The following is a 17,206-nucleotide window of genomic DNA, read 5'->3' as shown; positions in this document are numbered from 1 at the left end:
AAAAAAAAAAAAAAAAAAAAAAGCAGAAAAACAAAAAACAAATCCTGAATATCCGCCTTTTTTTCCATTTCCGGGCATTTCCGGTTTGAAGAATTTCCACTCAAAAACAATTATTTTCAAATCATATGGTTGCACAACAAATAATGCTTATCTGTCCGTTTGACTAAAACAGCTGTAAAATTTTGTCATGTTCTATTTGTAGACATTAGGAGGATAACGTACCACTTGGCATATTAATGTCAAGTCAAGTCAATCTGTATTGCAAAAGCACTATATGAATAAATTTGGTGTTTCAAAGCAACTTTACAGAGATAACAGGAACATAATGCAAAATAAAGTTTTTTTTTACAGAAGAAAATGCCATCACACTGCAGCTTAAGTGAATTCAATGAGGTTTCATTTTTGTTTTTAAAAAAAGTTATTAATTTAGCTCTGGATTAAACCGTGATGTCATTGTCTAGCTCTGTTCAGTTCTTGTATAATAGTGTCAATGCAGGCAGATCAATATTATTGTTAAGTATTAAATTAAATGTTAAATTTAATGTCCCCAACTAAGCAAGTAAAGTCAATGGCAACTGAAAAAACTAGCAGGACTTGTAGGCTGATTTAGCTGTTGCTACTGGAATGGTGGGTCCATTAAAACTCATTCAGTCATCAATTTGCTTTCCCAGTTTATTGTGCACAAGTCACAAGTAGGAGTAGACATTTCATATGTGGTAATTGTTGGCTCCTAAACCCAGGGTGCGATTTGTGAAAAAAAATGGGGGGGTTATGTTTTGAAAAAAAAAAGTCATAAAAATAAATCATGAGAACATGAACTCTTATTAACTCATGAAGTATCCTAACACAATATTTTTACTCTAATAGCTGCCCACACATATATGAACTGTAATCATGCACAACAAAAAAAACATGCAATAATTAAATCAATAGATTAATAGGTTAAAGTTAAACTTATAGCCTAATGTTAACGTTACATCGCGATGCTGAGCTAGTGAAATGATAGAAAAGACAGATGCATTATCTATGTTTGTCAATTCGCCTCATTCGCGCCGCAGAACCTCTAGACGCGCGTAAACGCGTCTTTACATATTCAGTAGATAAAAAATTACACACAATTGGAGTTTTTTTTGGATTTACAGAAAGGTTTTGACACCATCGATCACAGAATATTATTATATAAACTGGAAAAATATGGATTTAGGGGAATTGTATATTCTTGGTAAGAAAATTATTTAACAGACCGTTTTCAGTATGTTGATGTAAATGGAGTTGCGTCCTGCTTTCAGAGAATTAATTGTGGCTTTCCGCAAGGCTCTGTTTTGGGCCCTAAGTTATTCTTTTCGTGGATGATACAACAATTTATTGTTCTGGCCCAAATCTTACAGAGCTTGTGTTGGTGGTAGAGAAAGAATTGTATAAACTAAAGAATTGGTTTGATTTGAATAAATTGTCACTAAATTTAAATAAAACGAAATTCATGATATTTAGTAATAAAGAGTTAAATAATGAGATCAGGATTACTATTAATGAAAATATATTAGAAAGAGTAAATCATATAAAATTTCTTGGAGTAATTATTGATTGTAAAATGACATGGAAACCGCATATTTTTAACGTTCAGAAGAAAGTATCAAAAACGATTGCAATTTTGTACAAGTTGCAGTATATTTTGAGTAAAAATGCATTACATTTACTTTATAGTTCACTTGTCAAATTTGGGGAAACACAAACAAAACTAGAACCAATCCAATTTTTTTATTACAAAAGAAGGTTATCAGATTAATTAACTATGCACCTTACAATTCACCAAGTAATTTACTGTTTCATCAATCAAAAATTTTGAAGTTTTATGATTTAGTTGATTTGTACACGTTACAATTTATTTACCAAGTCAAATATAATAAAACTCCTAAATGTTTGCAATTATTATTTTCCCAGCGAGAAAGTAAATATGATCTTAGAGGATTATGTATATTTAACCAACCACAAGTACATTCTACATTAAGAGAACACTGTTTATCAAATAAAGGAGTTAAATTGTGGAATAGTTGTTGTAATGAGTTAAAACAAGCCACGTCTATTTTTCAGTTTAAAAAATATTACAAGAGAATAACATTGGAAAAATATACAATAGAATAAAAATGAATTAGACAGGCTTGCTTCTGGTGTGGACAATGGTCCACTTATGTGTTAATGTTATGAACAGATGTTGTCATTAATGAGTTACATTTGATGCTAAAGTTAAGGGCAGGCCTGCACCTGGTCATCTATAGTATTTATGTTTCGAATGTTTTGATGATTTGAATGATTGATGGAATGATCTGTAAATGACCAAACCGAATAAATGAAATGAAATCACTCGCACCAGATGTTCAAGAGTGAGCGACTAATCAAAAAATCTTTGCTTTAGTCTCAGTTGAGTGAAACACTGTGTGTGTAACTTCGGCCATTCTCAGTGACTGGGACACTAGCTCTGCTTGTCATCATAGAAACAGAAAATCAGATTGTGATGTTTATTCTGAATAGCTTGCTTGCCTTCCTTTCTACAAGCAGCTCCACAGCCCAGCGCGACAACCGTCTCGCAAGTGTTGATAAGCTATTATCCATGTGGTGTAACCAATCAGATAACGCCGTGGGCGGGAAATTGAGCAAGTCTGCAGACTCGTGCAGAGCGGCAGCTATATGAGAGTCAGCCAAAGTAGCGGATTTAAAAATAAAATTAACTTTAATCAAAGCACGGATCCGTGATAAGTTTTCTGATCCGTCTCACCACTAGTGTAGGATCACTGATCACTTTGAGGGGGGGATAAATTTATCCCCACCAGGGATAAAAATAATTAAGCAGAGGCAGGGATACATTGACCAGAAAGGGGGAAATCCCACCCATAAACAACATAGAAACTATTAATAGATTATACACGTTTGCAAATCAAATCATACATCTGAAATCAACTGAGTAACAAATCAAAATGTATAACACCAAAGAGAAAATATACATTACCAGAATTCAATGAAACATATCAACTATAGACTGTAAAAAATATGGACGTAGTAATATGGACTCGCGCTGAATTGAAAAAGTAAAGCCAATGGTTAAAGTTCATGTTTTTGCCCTTCGAAATATTATAATAGTTAAGACGTAACTAAAAGTGAGACTATTTACTTTTTTATCAACTTTATTAATCTCATAAGGGGCAATAAGTTAAGAGCATGTATACAAGTACATAACACAGATCACACACATTTCTCACAACATACAAGCAGTCAACTATGTGCATCGTGATGCATTATTATTCTGCTTTAATTCAGTCCATTACAATCTGATTTTGGCCGGCTCTCACGTTTCTCAGATGGGTCAAACCAAAGATATTACCTCAGAAGTTCAAGTATATGAACTAGGAAATCCGCGCTCATTCAAGGGTGTGCATCTATTGCATGGACGGAGAGAACGCGCTGAAATCATCAGACATCCATTAGTGCATGTGAGGGAAACAGCTGGAAACACAGAGCTCTCCATACTCAACACGACGGAATCCAACGGCGTGCACGGGCGAAGGTATAATACATGTATTAAACGGTATGAAATAATCCTGGAAAAAGCACAAACACAGTTGAGGGTGACGCTAACAGTCAGCACACAAACGACTAGCAGTAAAAGCAGAGGTCTGTCACTCAAGTGGCCACGCCCTTAATTATGCATAACTTTAAGGCTTAAATATACTTTTAACAGACGAGTTGTAAAAAAAGTCACAGTCGTCATGAAGGGCAAAATTAGCGATATAGGCCCCGTCCACACTACTGCATTTTCGTTTAAAAACGGAGAATTAAAACGAAAACGATCTCCGTCCACACTAGCGTTTTACCTGCGTATTAGAATTTATCAAAACGTGGATCATGTGACCATTCACCAACACTGGGACCATTCACCAACACTTGTAGCCAGCCTCATGCGGCCACTCAATGAATTGCACTTTAATTCACTTCCATGTTGGCTTCAAGAGAGAGACGGGGAGGTTGCCCCTTGATATCAACACAATCACTTTAACTAAACAAACCAGAAGAGAGGAACTTACTGTACATGTTCAACCACGCAACAATTCCACACAGAGCATGCATGAATGAATGAGTGGGGAGACGGTCTCTTATGCCGAGTTCAGACTGCATGATTTTAGCCACAATTTTGGCTCACCGGCAAGTTTTGAGAAATCGGCGACAAAAATCACGGGAAAATTGGCGCTCGTTCACGCGAGTGACAATCACGCAGTGTCAATGAGCAAAGACGCGTACTGAGAGAATCACAGACGAGTCGCCGACGCCCGTGAGATATTTGGCATGCTAAATATCTGGACCTGTCGGCGATTCAAAATCCTGCTGTGTTAAAAGTGTTTTGACTGAAAACTACATCGGCGATCACCGTCAGCCATTGAGAGAGCAAGATACAGAGCAGCGGAGAGTTCGGGGAGGAGTTATAGATCACATATCAACATGATGTGGCATTGTTTCAGGAAAAAAAAGCTTCTTCTCGGTCTATTTGGACACAATAAATGGAAGAAAATTTAGTAGAAATTTGGCAGGAGCACTCACGTGAGACAAAAAAGTCTCACGTGAGAACTCCGGTCTTGCACGTGTGGTGTCACGTTGTTTCCTTTTCACATCTCACGTGTGTTTGTTGTGAAACGTAGTTTGTGCGCAGTGTGCTAGACAGAGTCTGTCAGCGATTTTTCCAATTGTAACGTCATGCAGTGTGAAACCTTCTGTCACCGATCAATTGTCCAGTGTGAACACAGCAGTGACTGAATGCTGGCCAAGATAGTCATGCAGTGTGAAAAGAACAGCGACCCAACTACTTTGAAAATCATGCAGTCTGAACTCGGCATTACATACAAACAGACTGAGACTGAAGCAGACTGATTAGCTAGTGACAACAGGTGATCTCATCAAGACTCAATCAGCCAATCAGATCACAGCAGGATTTTCTACAGCAACAAAAGTGAAAAACAGTGGCAAGGAACCAAAACTCCCATCCAGTGGCTAGTCGGGAGGCCAGTTCTCCTATGGCCAATGAACGAACAGTGTATGATTATGATTCAGGCAACAACATTATAGGTCAAAAGTCAGATTGGTTAGGAACAATATTATAAAGATATTATATTATAATATTATAAAATATATAAAGTATATTATAATTAATAAAGTATATTATATACAGTATATTATAAAGTTCCATCAAATGTGACATGGTATAACAAGAATACCTATAGTAAAGGCTATTTTCAGTCGCTGCATTAATTTTTTCTTCTTTTTTTTCTTTGTATTCCGCTGTAACAGTATCAAATACTGTATATACATACACACATCCATATGCATATGTGTACAGGTCCTTCTCAAAAAATAGGCATATTGTGATAAAGTTATTTTCCATAATGTAATGATAAAAATTACACTTTCATATATTTTAGATTCATTGCACACCAACTAAAATATTTTAGGTCTTTTATTGTTTTAATACTGATGATTTTGGCATACAGCTCATGAAAACCCGAAATTCCTATCTAAAAATATTAGCATATCATGAAAAGGTTCTCAAAATGAGCTATTAACCTAATCATCTTAATCAACTAATTAACTCTAAACACCTGCAAAAGATTCCTGAGGCTTTTAAAAACTCCCAGCCAGTTTCATTACTCAAAACCGCAATCATGGGTAAGACTGACGACCTGACTGCTGTCCAGAAGGCCATCATTGACAACCTCAAGCAAGAGGGTAAGACACAGAAAGACATTTCTGAACAAATAGGCTGTTCCCAGAGTGCTGTATCAAGGCACCTCAGTGGGAAGTCTGTGGGAAGGAAAAAGTGTGGCAAAAAACGCTGCACAACGAGAAGAGGTGACCGGATCCTGAAGAAGATTGTGGAGAAGGACCGATTCCAGACCTTGGGGGACCTGCGGAAGCAGTGGACTGAATCTGGAGTAGAAACATCTAGAGCCACCGTGTACAGGCGTGTGCAGGAAATGGGCAACAGGTGCCGCATTCCCCAGGTCAAGCCACTTTTGAACCAGAAACAGCGGCAGAAGCGCCTGACCTGGGCTACAGAGAAGCAGCACTGGACTGTTGCTCAGTGGTCCAAAGTACTTTTTTCGGATGAAAGCAAATTTTGCATGTCATTCGGAAATCAAGGTGCCAGAGTCTGGAGGAAGACTGGGGAGAAGGAAATGCCAAAATGCCTGAAGTCCAGTGTCAAGTACCCACAATCAGTGATGGTCTGGGGTGCTGGTGTTGGTCCACTGTGTTTTATCAAGGGCATGGTCAATGCAGGTAGCAATCAGGAGATTTTGGAGCACTTCATGCTTTCATCTGCTGAAAAGCTTTATGGAGATGAAGATTTCATTTTTCAGCACGACCCGACACCTGCTCACAGTGCCAAAACCACTGGTAAATGGTTTACTGACCATGGTATAACTGTGCTCAATTGGCCTGCCAACTCTCCTGACCTGAACCCCATAGAGAATCTGTGGGATATTGTGAAGAGAAAGTTGAGAGATGCAAGAACCAACACTCTGGATGAGCTTAAGGCTGTTATCGAAGCATCCTGGGCCTCCATAACACCTCTCCCACAGGCTGATTGCCTCCATGCCACGCCACATTGAAGCAGTCATTTCTGCAAAAGGATTCCCGACCAAGTATTGAGTGCATAACTGAACATAATTATTTGAAGGTTGACTTTTTTTTTTTTGCATTAAAAACACTTCTTTTATTGGTCAGATGAAATATGAATAATTTTTTTAGATTGGAATTTTGGGTTTTCATGAGCTGTATGCCAAAATCATCAGTATTAAAACAATAAAAGACCTGAAATATTTCAGTTGGTGTGCAATGAATCTAAAATATATGAAAGTTTAATTTTTATCATTACATTATGGAAAATAATGAACTTTATCACAATATGCTAATTTTTCAGGACCTGTATATATATACACTCATGTGAGTAAGAAAGAGCACTCTTTATAATGTTATAGTTTTACCTATCACAACATAATAAATATCCTCTAATCATCATTAGCAGGTCTTAAAATAAGGTAAATACAACTGCAGAAGAACAACAATAAATGGCAAATTACACAGTGTCATTATTTATTTATCAGAAATAAAGCCAACTTGGAAAATCCATGGGTGATAAACTAAGTACACCCTTTGATTCAATTGCTTGTAGAGACACCTTTAGCAATAAGTTGAAAGAATCTTTTTCTGTATGACAGCATCAGTCTGTTGCATCATTCTGAGGGAATTTTGGCCTGCTCTTCTTTACAACGTGGCTTCAGTTTATTAGGGGCTTTCGCACCGAGTAGTTCTAGGAACTAGTCACCAGGGTGGTTCCCCGAGAACAAAATGTTCCCTAACGCCATTTTCCTGGTTGCATTCGCACCACCAGTAGGAACTCTGAATTGACGTAAGCGGCACTTCATGTTGTGACCTTTATTTTGACGGCGCTGAGAACGCCACCGTCTGAGCACACAGTGCTCGCATTCTCTGTGTTCATAAGTTTATGATCTGTTTAACAGTTCTGTCTAATACATAGATAGAGCTGCAATAGAAAGAAAGTAGACAGTATATGAAAAAGTATTACGGCTGTTTCACACCACAAGCTTGAGCTTCATGTCAGTGTAACTACATCTTCACTGCAGCTGCAGATACGAGAGCATATCCACACTGGAAGCGTTTGTACAGCATCACAGCAGCGGCTCTAGGGCTAGGCTACTTATAAGCAAGCATTTCTTTACAAAGAAGACAAACTATAAAATTGATTTTAGAAGTTGGTCTAAAACCATTTATAAACTTGATGGTCTTGAACGTTTGTTTGGATGGGGAGGTGTAAAACATTTGCATATAAATGAAAAACAACAAACACAACCAAGAAAACAGCTCAGATCTGGTCGTTTCACTCATACTCAAAAACACATTCCTGTGGAAGCAGTAAGGAATGATGGAATTGAGGCTTAGACGACAAAAAAAATGTCATTAGTCGGTAGTCGCAGGTAAAAAAAAAAAAAAAAAAAAAAAAAAGCAATCCTTGAGTGACAAATCTAAATCTAGACTAATCCAGAAGACCTGCGGCAATGTCTCCAAGACACTTGAAGAATCATGCCTGCAAAGCTACCTAAGACAAAACCTGTTGTCAGTTTTTCTGTTTCTTCTTGTATTAACCAATGATGATGAGATCAGATCTCCGTGTGGTGCAAAACGGTGCATACAAAAATCTCACTGAATTTTAACAACTAATGGCAAAATGATTGTTTTGAAATGTAAACTGATATTTTCTGCTGACATACTACAGCAAGAGATAAAAATAACTGGTGAAAAATACTACTGTGCCGAAGAATTTTGCACATTGGTTTATATATATATATATATATACACTGTCGCGATATAGCAGTATTGATGATAATTAGTGCTGGGCGGTTTGACCAAAAATTTATATCACTTTATATCATCATTTTAATTAATTCGGTTTTCCGGTTTATGACGATTTTTTTTTCCCATGCATAATCAGATGTTCAAAGCATTTTCTACTGGTTGAGAAAGGAATTACTGCAATAAATTTACTTAGGGTGGTCTATTTATTGTCATTAGTTAAAGGGTGGTTGATTGCGATTTCACTTTATTCATTTTAAATAGTGTGTAATGCAAGTAGAGATATCGTCTTTTAAAAATCAGGAAGTTTAATGCCTACAAAAATGACTCGATTGGGACTACAACGGGTTTTATACGTAACTAACCCATACATTTGCATCAACCCTCCCTCCGGGAATATGCAAAAAAGGGCATGACCATATTTCTGTGCGGCTCATCGAAAGTGTGATATGTTCACCCAGTTGTCAGGTCTTCTGTGTTCAGTCTTCCCACGGACGGTGTAGTTCGTCAACAATGGATACAATTTATGTTTGATTATGTTAATGAAAATTACAGACATCCTGAAAATTACGGAATTTAGCTCTTTCTCATTTTACGAAAGACAGCTTCCAGAATCTACACGAATTCAATGCCGGATTCAACAAGAAACAGTTATTAAAACATGAAGCAGTTCCAACTTTAAAACCAGAGGCAGCAGTTGTTGGGCCACAACCTGTAAGTAACTTAATCATTTGAAATGTATTTGCATGTATAATTTCAGACGTAATGTTTTAGTTTTATCAAATGCCAATGCTGGCTTTATAGCCACTTAGTTATGCTATTATGCCATTATGCTATGCTATACGACAAACGTGTACAAACATTTTGGACATGATTTTTTTATATATGTACTAATGTTGTAAATATATTTTTCATGTATATATACTTTATGACATTATTTTTCTATTTTATTAAGAACGTAAACCAATGCCAACGCTGTTTGTGTATATAGTAGCCAGTTAGTTCGATGCTATTTTGTGTAAGACAAACGGGTATAAAGTTAAAAAAATAGGCAAATTACCATTCAGAAACGTTTTGTAAGAGCCGTGTGTGGGGAGGTTCTGCTTGACTCTCTTCATCGCCGCTTTCTGGGTCTGATTCTGACTCATACTGATACTGCAGTATCGACACCATTATTTACATTTGACATAAACACATGCAACATTCACCCATAAAGGTAATGGGTGTGAATTTTCCGGACAACGTGCACTACACAGTTTAGCCAATCACAACACACCAGCCCAAACTAACCAATCTGAGCCCATTGCCTGTTTCTGAGGGAGTGGTTTCATAGAATCAGGATGTCAACCGGTCGTTCAAATGACAGAGGAGAAAGCGGCTTTGCATAGAAGGTAAAATTGATGAAAAATAAGACTTTGAAAAAAAGTAAAACCATGAATACATGTTATATTGCAACCCATAAACACAATCATGTAAAGAAAAATGCAGTAAAACACCCCTTTAATGTTGTAGAATAGAATAGTGCTGCCCAGTATAACCTAAAATTGTTATTTCTTAACATTCTAATAACATTCTTATAACCAAGCAAGAACGTTAATACAACGTCAAAAAAAAAAAAATGGATGTTTTGAATGTTAAGAAATAACGTTTTTATAACTTAATGGAAATGTTATGAAAACTTTGTTTGTTTTCATAAATGTTATAAAAAATGTTATGAAAACCTAAAATTGTTTGCTGGGGAAGAGGAGAGAATCGCGATTGCACTGAACAGGTTTTATGTGCAGGATTCTCTGAGTGAGCCCAGAGAATATAGACCTATTCTTCCAAGAGCAGCGTGTATCTGAAAGCAACAACAGTTGGCGCAATCATTGGAAAAAAGTAGAAGTTCAAGATGACGGTCAATCTCCCTCAGTCTGGGGCTCCATGCAATATCTCACCTCGTGGGGCATCAATGATCATGAGAAAGATGAGGGATAAGCCCAGAACTACACGGCAGGACCTGGTCAATGACCTGAAGAGATCTGGGACCACAGTCTCAAAGAAAACCATATTACTAACACACTAAGCTCTTTAAACTTGATGCTACTCTACAAACGTTACACAGTACTGCAAGCAAAACAATAAACAGTAAGCACCAAGCAATGATCGTGATTTTGAACTTAGAGCTGATCAAAAATATATTTGCTAAGGGCCAATAGCAAAACATTTGCATTAACATTGCACCGCAAATACATTTGCATTAACCCGTGCTCACTATGTCTCTCACGATGCGTGCACCCAGGTGCGAAGTGAAACTGAAAAAGCTTGCTTCATGCACTGTCACCATGTAATACGCTTGTTTATGCCGGATCATTTAAAAACAAAGCCAGAACGCAAAAATCCAAAATTTGACATTTTCCGGAGCAGGATCCAGCTCAAATTAAGCACTGGTCTAAAGAAAACAGTAATGTCACACTTGCACAAAAATATCCTTGTACAAGAAGTAGAGGTAGAAAGCAAGAAGGTGTCTGGTTAAGCTCCAATTTGGTTAAATGCCCACAATGGTGATAGTTTAACAAATCAACCCTTGCAGAATCTAAACCTAGATTATTTTGTGGCATTGTGGCATTTTTATTGAAAGCAATATTGCAGAGAAGACATTAAGTGAGAAGGATGTTGACTGCTAGAGCACTGCATAATGTATTGGACCTTTAACCCCAAGATTATACCATCGCCGTAATAAATACAAAGGAGACAACAGTTTTTTCCTCTCTATCTGATTGATGTGATTATAATAGATCACAAACAGAAGAAATTTAGTATTGGTATCACAGTACAACAACTAGTTCAGTTGCTTGTTCCTACACTTGGAATAAGATAAAATAAAATAATTGTGAAAATAAAATTAAAAAAAACAAAATAAAATAATTAATTAAATAATTGTGTTTAACAGCAGAATGTGTGGTGAAAAAATCATGATGCTTTACAGAAAGTTCCACCAGAAAGTGGACACAAATGCAGCAAATATCTCTTTAGCTCCCATGAAGCCCATTGCAAATGACTTAATCGAGTTGGTCTTCCTACACTCTCAAAATACTTAAATGTTTGAATATATGCATATTTTGCACTAAACTTAAAATATTTATTTTTTATATATACAGTGAGGAAAATAACTATTTGAACACCTTGCTATTTTGCAGGGGTCCAGGTATTGGCCCACTCCTCCACACAGATCTTCTCTAGATCAGTCAGGTTTCTGGGCTGTCGCTGAGAAACACAGAGTTTCGAGCACAGAGTTCTGGGAGTTTGAGCTCCGCAAAGGGACATTTAGCGAAAGCAAAACATAATTATGTAAAAGTAGCCAACATTTTAAATAGAATATAGCAAACTTTTGTAGCAGAACATTTTATGAATCAAAAGTTAAAATAGGCCTATCTCGCAGTCAGTGAAAATAAATTGGGCGCAATCAATTACGCTAAACTATTGATTGAGAAGATTGAAGAGCGCTTCTCTCGTGCGCACACACTGACTGCTGAACAACCGAACTTCTGGGCATTTCTAGGTGAGAAAAGTTGTGGTCGAGTGGTAGAACTTAGGTTTCAATCATTTTGATGACACTGTTTCAAATCCCAAATAAACATGGTATTTATAAAATTACCATGCATTTCCATCTTAGACTAAGGAACAAATCTCATCCAACAGATTGACTGAGTTTACATCTTCAAAAGCAGTTCTGTTAAAAAAAAGAAAAAAAAAGAAAAGAAAACTTAATGGGGTTCCATTTAGAATTTTTTTTTAAAACATAACCAAGCTAAGCAAGGTGCGATTTGCCAGTGGGGGATTTCCACCCTCCACAGTAATCAATGCAATAATTAGCCTAAATAGACAATATCAAATATATATATATATATATATATATATATTTTTAATATGCAACACGCACGTTTTAACAACAAATAATAAAATCTGAACCAGCGCTTCTGCTCCTGTATTGAGAGATAACATGCACCGCATTTCAGTTTCAGTGGCCTTAATACATTGATTCACGGCTTTTTAAAATGTCACAAAGTGTTTTGAGGTGGTTTTGAACAAAATATTGACGTTTATAATTGAGTATTTTGACACACCACGCCGAGTACGAAGCCCTATTCTAAAATCGGGTTTTATTCTGGCATTAAACGTGGCGGTGCGTTCAATTGAATTTATTTTTCCCATAACAGCTAAAATAAAATCATCTTTTAAAACTGTAACTGTTGAGCTTTCAAATGAGAGAGAAAACGTTTTGTCGTTAAAACAGTAGACCTTAAAAAGTAGACCTTTAAACCAGCTTTCAATCACTCTGAATGAGCCGCGGCGCCCACTTAGAAATCATGGAGGGGTCTGAAATTGTCATCTTACAGTAGGTAGACAACCAGAATGTGGCTTTTACCGCCGCCGTTTTACCGCCTTATTGTGGCTTTTACTGCCACGGCAGTAAAATTTGGGGTGTATTTGCTGCCTTTTGTCGCTAAGAGGCACTACAATCATCAACATTTTTAAATCAGTAGTATTACATTTCATACTTTATGTAATTTTATTATATTGTTCACAATGGTTCATGGGATTGAAGTTATTTCTATCACAAAAACCTATTTTTGTCCAATTTTCAAATAATTTTTACTTTTAAGTTTGTAATGTTTCAACTTGTAGCTGGTTGGCTTAGATAGTTGCTTATAGCACTATAGACCATTTCACAAGATGTAAACAACACTGGTCCAGAAGCACTTCCTGTTTCAGTTTTTTAACACTACATAAAAGCTGGGATAAAATACAACCAACAGAACATATAAAACTGAATCAAAAAGTTAAACAAACATCTTTGAGATGTTTTCTTTACATGTGAAATAAAGAAAACAGCTACAAACTGAAACAGGAAGTGCTTCTGGACCAGTGTTGTTTACATCTTGTGAAATGGTCTATAGTGAAGACTTTTTTGAAATTCCAATGGGAGAAATGAACGGCGAAACCTGAATAACATGGCTCTCAAACCACAAAGACGTTGTGCTATTGGTCTGTTAATTCAACCTTCACACTCTTTTACTGATGGAATCTGTAATCAGCCAAAATTGTTGGAACAGTGGAAAAGCAGCTAAATGCTAACATAGAATATTGTTCTGACAATCTGACAGTCTTTTAGGGGGTCATTGGGTTTATGCTCAACTCTCTAAGGCCCTTACCCCCTGATTGCTCAGTCTAGCCAGGAGTCCAGGTCAAGGAAGATTCCTGGTTGTTCCAAACTTCTGTCCATTGTGTTCTTCAGAACCTTAGATGCAACAGATTTTTTGTAGCCTTCCCCAGATCCCACAATTTTGTCTCTGAACTTTGCAAGCAGTTATTTTGATCTTATGGCTTGGTTTTTGCTCTGATATGCATTTTCAGAAGACCTAAAGTCAGATGTGTGGCTTTCTAATCAATTTATCAAAGGTGGACAACAACATTAAATAAATATGATGGATTAAGGAACAGCAGTTTTTAGCTTGGAGGTAAGGTTAATGAACAGAAAAAAAACTATTCTATAGCTTCAGATGGATCCCCTTTAGGATACTTTTATGGTACTGTTGTGTCTCACCTGAGAGAAAGTAACTAATGTTTTTAAACCAGTTAACGACTATGGACCCTATCATACATCCGGCACAATGTGGCGAAAGGTGCGACGCAAGTGTTTTACATTTGCGCCGATTTTTGCACCCATGGACGTGCTGGTCTGTAATCTAGTTGTGTTCAGGCGCATTGTTGGCACGTGGCTATTTTAATCCAACTGAAATAGACTGTGCTATTGACCAACTGAAACCTGGGGCCTCATGTATAAAACTTTGCGTTGATTCCATCCTTAAAGTGTGTTTACGCCCATAAGGCAGAATTTGCGTACGCACAAAAGTTTTCAGATTTATAAAACCGTTCGTACGCCAGAACCTGCGCAAAATTCACTTTATAAATCCCAGTCAGTGGGAGATTGTGCGCACGTCCATCTCCACCCCGAAATAACCATATATGGAGATTACAACGCCTAGTTTTACTATGCATATCCTCATCTACATATCATTTGCATATGATTATATATCCACGTGATACCAAGTTTAATGGTACAAGACGTTAGGAAAATATGAAATGCGGATGTACCGTCACATTATTACAAACATAATTTTTTTTTAGTAGCCTATATCCTTTCCTTGTTTTTGAATAAATAAATCAAATAGTGTTAAATAAATACTTTCTCTGAAAATACATTTCAGAGAAACTTTTTCTCAATCTTTTCCACTGGCCAAATAGTATTTTTAATTGATTTATATATTAATGGAAACAGATAGACATGGTTGTTTATTATTTGCACGAAACTATTTTCTCAGACAACTTGCTATTATCATGATTAGCAATTATCTCTAGTTAAAACATTAAAACACAGCATGCCAGAAGAAAAGTGTTCAAAAGCATTGCATCCATAACAAATAGGTCTATTTCTATTTATTGAATATATATATATATATATATATTGTAACTTCTCAGTAATGATTTCATGTAGTTTAAGTGTTTAACTCCATTAATGAAAATGGCATTTTTAATTTAGGCTAAATGTTTATATCAGAAGTAAAACATAGTTTAAAATCATTATTTTATTTATTTAAACTGTTATTTTGAACATGCACTGTATTTATGATTTTGGACTCATAATGAAGATTTACGGTTTTACTCCATCTGCCGTTAGATAGGCTATATGTGCGTCAGTTTCACCAAACGGCCCAACGCGCATGGTGGCGCGGTCATTTAAGAAGGGATGGATGTTTGCTTCAAGTGATGATAGCAGGTTTGTGAAATTATATTTGAATTACATTTCTGTAAATGTATAATTTTCTTTAGATTCTCTGTCTAATAGTGACCAAAAAGACACTTAACTCCAGCTCAACATCGGTGTCACCAAAACACACACTCTTCTAAAACAGTGCGTACGCACGGTCAAGAGCATCCTTACGGTGCGCACTTATTTACGCCTAGTTTATTTTTTATAAATCCCGATATGTGCGTGGAAAAATGTGTACGCATATTTCTATGCCCATTTTGTGCGTACGCAACGTTTATACATCAGGCCCCTGGTCTAAAGTCAATGACCAAATATTTTTTTTGCAAAAGTGGAATCGGACTAAGTGAACTTGCACCGTGTGCTTTAGACCATGCGCTTAGATCATTAAAATAGAGCCCTATGTAGTCAAATTTCATGTCCATGTCTGCACCAGAACAGAACATGTCTGCTGCTACAGCTGCATGCAAGCACTTAAGTTTACAGTATATTATATGGTCATCAGTAGCAGTGGCTTCCCATCGTTTGAACTATATTATGGGTAGGACTACTAGCATTAGTGGTCACAATATGTCAAAACTGCACTGTAATAGAGGACAGATGTGTTCGCCTTTGGCTTTAGTGAGATGAAATTATCCGGTTATGATGTCTTTCTCTGAGAATCTAAGCTCTCAGAGGCAGAAAAATTATGAGTTAACCTACAGTGCAATGAATAAAAACAACCCAGAGGTTTAATGCCCAGATGTTTGAATATTTCTTCCTCACCTCATGGAATGTGAAAAAAGAATAAGCCATTCATTCCAAATTCATCTCTGACAACACTGCAAGGTCAGTTAAGATTATACAATTGATGTAGGGTGGACCCAAAGCTTCTGGCCAATGCCTTTCATTCCTCTAGTAATATTCATGAAAGGTGTGACATCCAGCTTAGGCCATAGTTTCCATTTGATTCCATTTGATCCAATGGCATTTTTCTGACGTGCTATTTCTGTCACAAGGTTGTCCATGTGGATCTACTTGTGGTCTGACCACAAACACCACTGGAAGAAGTGATATTGTGTTATGTAAGCTGTATTATTGTCAGGGTAATTCTTAGTTTTCATTGTGTTCAGTCTATATTAGCATGTGTTTTTTTTTTCTTTTCTCCAGTGTTAACTATTGTTCAATCTCTTTCACCTGTGCTCTGGTAATTTTGCCCTCTCGTATTAAACCCCTCAGTTTCTGTTTGTTCCTTGTTCTGGATTGTTTTGTGTTGATGGTTATGTGGTCATTTTATTTCCTAGTTATTCTCCTGTCCCTTGTTTGAAGAAAGAATTAAAGATTATTCCCTTGGAGTCATTCGTCTTGCGCTTTGTCCATCTATTAACCATTACAATTACTAGTTCATCATAATAATACGCCTGCTGGAGAGGTGGATATAAGAACTTAAGATGCATGCATAATCAAACGCCGTAGATCACAATAACCACAGGTAAAACAATGAATAGCACATCATTACCATGGTAAGAATTAACTACATTCTACCACGTTTCTGTGGTAGAAGTTAACCATCCAGCTGGTCGTTATCACAAAATAAACCCCAACAGGTTGATCAGGACTTGTATCTCCCTGAAGGCAAGAGATGGCAGCAACTGCGTTTGTATGATATAAGTGATATGCTAGTAGTCCAACTCATAAAAGCCTTCAGATACACTAGTGGTTGTCAATGGGGGCGGTACCGCCCCCCAGGGGGCGTTCAGAGAACAATGGGGGGCGTTGGAAGCAAGATTGTTGAAAGGGGGGCGTTCAGGTGTTAATGGGGGGCGTTCATGAGTTTAAATATAACGCAAATTTTTGTTCATTTACTTTTATTCATTTTAGCATTTGATAATTTATTTGTAATAAACACTTTAAGTGGGCTATTTAAAAAGTGTTGGGACTATTTATATGTTAAATTATGTTGTAAACACATGCGCAGATCGAGGTGTCATATTGTCTGTGCGT

At 36.8% G+C, this 17,206-nt stretch overlaps 1 protein-coding gene across 1 annotated transcript in view; it reads right to left on the bottom strand.

Moving 5' to 3' along the window:
• The window catches only part of mtor (mechanistic target of rapamycin kinase), a 277,311-nt gene that overhangs the window by 168,575 nt on the left and 91,530 nt on the right, over positions 1 to 17,206 (bottom strand). The window lies entirely within an intron of this gene.

The sequence above is a fragment of the Pimephales promelas genome, chromosome 14, assembly GCF_988280905.1.
Source record: "Pimephales promelas chromosome 14, fPimPro1.hap1.1, whole genome shotgun sequence".
NCBI lineage: Eukaryota > Metazoa > Chordata > Actinopteri > Cypriniformes > Leuciscidae > Pimephales > Pimephales promelas.
This window is presented reverse-complemented; position numbering and strand designations above follow the sequence as displayed.